Source organism: Calypte anna, chromosome 1, assembly GCF_003957555.1.
Source record: "Calypte anna isolate BGI_N300 chromosome 1, bCalAnn1_v1.p, whole genome shotgun sequence".
NCBI classification, from domain to species: domain Eukaryota; kingdom Metazoa; phylum Chordata; class Aves; order Apodiformes; family Trochilidae; genus Calypte; species Calypte anna.
Genome location: NC_044244.1, coordinates 157,804,057 through 157,810,906, shown reverse-complemented (window position 1 = coordinate 157,810,906; position 6,850 = coordinate 157,804,057).

The window sequence follows — 6,850 nt, the reverse complement described above, 5'->3', positions numbered from 1 at the left end:
GGAAAATTTATTATGGCTTTGTCTGTTTTGCAAGGTCAAAGCAGAAGTTATTAAAAGTAGGAATTTTATTTAAGGAATGGATGGCATATATTTTTAAGTGATAAGCCCATAGGATGCTAAATATGTCCTCCTGGAAATTTAAAAAATGCAAACTATCATTACTCTGTTCTGTTCTGCAGTTGCAGGCACTGGTGCCAGAATTTTTTTATGCTTGTGGTAACAAAATCTCTCTCTCTCTCCGTTTGCCCTTAGCCAGCCTTCCCAGGACAGGAATTACAACTGATTTTAGGAGATGGCTTTCTACACTTGGTGTATGTACACTGTGTATACACATGCATAAATCTGTGTACAGCGTGGTGGTTGCTACCTCGGTGGGCTTGGTCTCCAAAATCTCCCATTTTGGGAAAGGAGAGGAGTGTCCTCCATGAAAAGATGACCTTTTAAGAAACTGAAGCAGTTTATTAAACTGCTTTACAAATATTTTGAGGGAAATATGGATTTGACCATAGTGAATTAGTCCTACTTTATTATACAGTCCTTCTGAATACATTGTGTATGGGAAAATGTCACTGTCACCAATAGAAGCACTGTATGAGTAGTGCATCTGGCAAATGAATGTTACTGGAATATAGGCTTTATTATTATTTCATAATTATATAAAATTTCAAAAGCCTGTTTCAGTCCTTACTGCAGTCAGTGGAAAGCCAGTTATTTGCTCCTGTGGGCTTCGGGTCAAGATGCAGTGCTGGGAAATGTGTGTACAAAAGCACATTAACACAGAATTGTTTTTTGGACTTGGCATTTTTAAATCCTCTTCTCTTTGATTTTCCAGCCACATGGTTTATGCTCAATAAAACAACATTATGCTGTTGTACATGCTGTAACTGAACGAACTTAAGTTGCACTGTAACTAAATCACAACCTTTGGACAAGTAACAAGGAAACTGTATTTGCTTTATTGATTATATGTCTCTTCTGCACTGACTGATCATCTACTTTAAATGCAAAGACTGAAACAAGGATATGCAAACGCATAGTTCTTTAGTCTGACAAAATATCATATGCAACAAAATAATATGTTGTGACTTTACTTGATAAGCAATTAAATGTATTCCTTTATTATCACATTTTGCATATATTTCAAAGGACTACTCATAAGAAATTAGTTTATTTAATATTTTTGTTAAGGGATATCCAGGGACATGCTCTGATTTTTGTGATTTTTTTTCCTAAAAACCCAACCTGTGTAGCAGCCAGAAGTCTGATCCAGACCAGGGAGAAAGGTGTCATAAGTATGTTACAAAGTTACTGGAAAAAAAGGATCTTGTCCAGATAACACTGTGGTCTAAATCAGGATAGTTGCATTGACTACACCTTTCTTCTCTTTGTTCTTTACAAAATTATTGTCTAATTTTACTGATATTAAACATATGGTGATGTTTCTGCTGTTTGATTAACTGCAACATTTTTGAAAAGAAGAGAAATCAAAGACATTTCAAATTAGCTGTGAAAATGCTTGCCCTGCAATTCTTCAGCAAATATTTGAACATACTTTTATAAGGAATTTGAAGGAAATGATATCATGTTTCTTTAGTCGCTCTCATCAAACCGAACCAACAGCGGTAGGAAAATCTGTAGAATCCTATATTGTTCTTTAATAACAGAGACTATCTCCATGACAAAGTGTTGCACAAGGAAGGGTATTTTAACTCAGGAGCACTCCATAATAGCAGGGTCATAAAACTTCCAGGAAGAAGCTGTCTTGCACTCAGCTTGCTCTTGACATCTCAGGGCTCTTGTATGTGTCCATGTACATACACATATGGTACATATGGTATGTCCCTGTACATACACATATGTGTACCAAATGGGGGGAAATTGTCTGAGAAGAGGTGCTGGTCAGTGTAGATTGGACAGTAACGTGTTGTTGCTCTCAGAAAACCCTTTTACAGGTAATATTTTCACAATACCTATAAATAATGTTTCGTTATTAATTGATAGAATTGTATGGATACTGAACAGATGTCTGTGCCTTTAAAACCTGGTATAAAACATTCCAATATTATTCAGAAATAAAAGACAGGTGTTCTTAAAAAAAAGTCAGTCTATATTTTGTTCTTATCTCCAAACTCAACGGTAAGAGATCACATAAATTGTTGATTTAGGGGGAAGTTAAACCCAGATGACAAGGTGCATGAAGGAGCTGAGAAATGGTATTTTCTTGAACTTCTAACTATCCATCCCTCTGCAGTGTAGATAAGACATCTACAAAAATATAAAAGATAAAAAAAAAAAAGTCATAGGCTCCTTCCCACTCCACTGTTACTCTCAGAAGCTCCGTGATCTGTGTGATCATGTGCTGTACTCCTGATATCAGGTTTACTACTGTTGTGTCTATCTAGTAACTATTTATTCAAATACAGGATCCTAGAAAAGCATTAAGACATATTCATTTCCTTATATATATATACATGTTAAAAGTGGTGTATTTCCACACTGAACCTGGGCAAACACAACTTGTAAATAGTGAAAAAAAAAAAAAAAAAAAGCATTAGTCCATTAGTCTCAGCTTTCCAAGATACTCCTTCAGTCTTTTCTTATTTTTCAATAAGAAAAATGTTTGAATGTTGTCCCTGCTTCAATAAATTATAGATATCTCCCCCTGAAAAGAAGAAAAAATGCACATAATAAGATGATCATAAGTTAGTTGTAAGATAATGGGAGATTGAAGGCTGAGGGTTTTTTTTGTTGTTGTTAAAAGACCAGGAAGGAAAAATAGGTTTGAATCATTAAACTGGCATTGTAGGTTAGGAAAGAAAAGCAAGAAGATATATTAGACATGGAAAATATGAAAGAAATTGAGGACAAATATTTTTGTGGCCATTTTGGACGATAAAGTATATGCCACTTGCGGTTGAAATAATGATTCACAAACATAACTTTTGCTTAACTTGGAACTTTCTGCAATCTAACAGTCTCATCTCTATTGTGTGTGTAGTATTTGAGACTTCTCTTATATAATAAAATTACAGATTTTTTAAATACAACACAAGGGATTCTAACCCATTTTCATTTTTATATTGTAATTACTACTCACTGAATGAACATGCTTATATTGTTATTTTAGTCTTACTATACAGAGAAATGTATTGGCTCGAACGAGGACATTCTCAAACTATGCAAGTGGTGTAGCCCTCTCTGGTTAGTGACTCATGTATGAATTTGCCATCTTTTTCTTCAGAATTATTCCAGTCTGTCAATGAATGGGAAGTAAAGGGAGTGGTGGAAAACTTTAATTTCAGACTACGTGTTGTTCATGAGCTGTTTGTTTAACTCTATTTGTATTGGTTGGGTTGATATCTGTGTCACATGATAATTTTTTCCTTCATGATTGGAAGCTAAAACTGAATCACAGAACAATTACTTGTGACTAACACCAACCATTCTCATTTTTATTATCTGGCCATGGTGGCAGTTGAGAAACTTTTGTAGTTCCAAACATTTTCAGAGCGGCCTGTCAATTGTCAGCATTCTGAGAATAGAGAACATGATAGAAAATGGACTAAACTGGCCATGTCCATTCAAACACACACAGATGTTCACTGATACATAGAGCTTTTGTCAGAGACTGTTTTGGGTTTTTTTCTAAATTATATCTTTCCTGTCTATACTTCTTCACCACCTGTAACTTAAAAGTGCAATTTGGTGATGTTCTCCTATGTAGCAAAGCAACCTAAGTTATAGGCTTAACAGTCCTATTTGCACAAGCAAATTCTGCAGGAAACAATTTACACCAATGGCAATGCAAAATCTGCTGGGCCTCAGCTTTTGGAAGTGGAAACCCCCTGAGAAGGTGGTCCCGAGTGATTTTCTGTTAATTACCTCATAATTATATTTTCTACCTCCAGTCACAGGGTGATTATTGTTTGCCTCCAGTAAATATCCCAGCAGAAGCTCGTAATGAGTACCTAAAGAAGCCCTCTACCAAGAAGGACATCATAAGCTGGTGAGTGAGTGCTTTAGCTCTTCTGGCATTATGGATCCTTTAGGAAGGTTGTTTAAAACCTGATTGTGAGCTGTGTAAGCTGCATTTTTGTAATATATATTTGTGTCTCTGCCCTCACAAATCTATGATTCATGACAGGAATGCAGCTTGGATCTCCTGCAATGTAAGCAGCTGCAGATACTTCAAATACTTGGGTACATGTGATCCAGCAGCTTGCTATAAATTTGCCCCTAAAAATAAAGTAACAAGTGATTGAACAGTGATAGGAATTAAACACGGCAGTGAGTGAATGGCATGCACAAGTCCTTACCTCAGAACCTTTTATTACAGCAATTTCTATAATTAAAACCAAAACGAAAAAAGAAGCACGCCAGAATACTATCTTTGAACGAACTTGTTGTAAGATTCCTGTAAAGGTTTTTTTTATACTATTGGACACTGAAAAAAGATATTTGCTGGTATGCAATGTCACTGAGCATGATATTTATGTTGTTACATCATCTGAGAGTCAACTGCATTTCCACTATCCACAAGTTACTGAACTAATTCAGTTTCAAATTTCCTCTAAGTTTTTGTCAGGTGAACAAAATAGTCAGGCAGCAACACTGAGTTTATGTTACTGAAAATATATTTTGCTGGATGATTTTCTTAAAGACTGACTGCAAGATTGTAGGTAAACAGAAGAATTTGCACAAATACCAGCTCTGGATCTGGTTTTGATGACCACAAGTCCCAGTTTTTGTAGGCTCTTAGATCTGTATTTCTCATTTATTTGCCCTCACTTTAAGACTAGTGCTTTCTGCATTCAGTAATCCACACAGGATGAAACAGTACATCAGCATCTCTCTGAACTCACACTCCCATGTCATCTCACTCTTCAAATACAACTTTAACATAAAATGTTAGAGGATACGGAAAATTTTAGAAGAGGGATTTCATGGCCAAATTATATAAATAGATCCCATTAGCAAATCTCAGTATATCTCACTGGGGACTTGGGAATTTCAAACTAGAGGCTGAAGAGTAACTGAAAACTGGACACAGCTCTGTGTCACATTTGTGGAAGTAATTCTCTTTCTTCACTAGGAGACTCATCAGAGAAGCTGTACAGCCTCCTGCCTACCCATCTCTGGGTCTTTTGCTTCTGCTGTCGTCAGATTGCTGCCTCACCCATGCAGAGCAAGAACAAAGGTGCAACACTGACATTTTTTGAAAGGAGGAATGCTAGACACAGACCTCTCAAGTACCTTTGTGGTTTATCTTGAAGTGTAAAATGGCTGAACATGAACTCCTGATTCTTTCTATAAAGGCTGGGCATTTCCTCTGGCCTGGTCTCCCAGGATCCTTCTTCATCAAGAGAAAGAGGAAGGAACCTCTAGAAAGTACAAGTAGTGTGTTGGGAATTGAAAAAGAGAGGAATGCCAAAGGAGAAACAGATTGAGAGTTTAAAAAGAGTGCTGTTTCCTGACGTCTTTGCTGAGTTAATTATAACTCAGTTCTTACACTGACAAAACTGATTCTGAAGTTGATTTGTTTAAAAACATATCTGCCTTGATACAGCATGTCGATTTTCTGTTTTTTCCCTGAAGCTTTGCTTTTATCTCAGTAAAATCTGTATATTACAGTGCAGTAGCTGTATTGCTCTACTACTTCAAATAAAGTAGTATCATTTTTGCTGTGAAGCAACCTGTTCAGGTGTCTCCATGAAGTGTATTTTGTACCTACCTCTTCAAATGTGAAAACACAGAGGAGAAAATACAGTGTTTATTTTGCTCTTGAATTCTGCACTAGTTGTTTAATTCGTTTCTTATGAATTACCATTAAGAAAGGTTTTTACATTTAAAAGGAAGCTTATGAGGATATAGGTAAGTGTGAGTGTGGTCTTTTCAGAAGAATGTTTGATTGAAGACCTTTTTTTTGGACACAAGGTAAGGAAAAAGATCACTTAACCTCACTTGAAAAAGTGGAGATTAAAGGTTAAAAGCTTTAAAGCTTTAAAATGCATTAGCAACAGAACAGTAAATACAATCCATGGAGACATGGAGGAATTAGCAAAACAAATGTTAAACTGAGAAATGCACTCTAAGATTCATTGGAATCTCTGCACTAGGTCTGAATGCAGAGTACATTTAAATGTTTTACTGGCTGTTTTAAAATTGTCTTTGTATTCCTTATATTGGCTCTAATGGAGATCAGAGTGAACCTTGCCATGAATTATGCAAGGAAGTTTTATGTAGATATTTCCATGTTTTAGCCTCCCTGGAGTTTATGAGTTTTGAAGAGTGATTTTTACCATATACCTCATTTAACCTATTGCACATTGGCTGGGTTTATATCAACAATGTAGTCATAATCCTGTTAAAAAGTTCCTGTACAGTACAAGGGAAAACAAAGTTACTGTCAGCGGTGATGTGACTTTATTTTACTGTAGACTCAATATGAGTTTTTATGAGTACAACACCTGCTTAATACGAGTATTTGACTTAGATATTTATATTTTAACTTATATAATGGATACATTCAACAAATGCACTGACTGTCTGTTTACCTGGCCCAGATCAACAAACTGACTCTTACAGCTCAGTAAGATCTCTCCACAACTTGCTGAACACTGCAAAAACACAGCTACTTCCACAAAGAAAAGGGGTGATCCCAGGCAGGGCATGCTGCAACAGCCTAATAGTAAGGTAAGGAAGTTGTGTATCAACAGGGAGTATCTATCACAGAACAGGCTGAATAAAAAATACTTAAAATTTCAATTACTGAAACATATCAAAGCACCCGAGGTTCCAACAGGGCTCTCAAACTGGCAGATCCTAACCAAGGCAGCCAAAATCAACACCT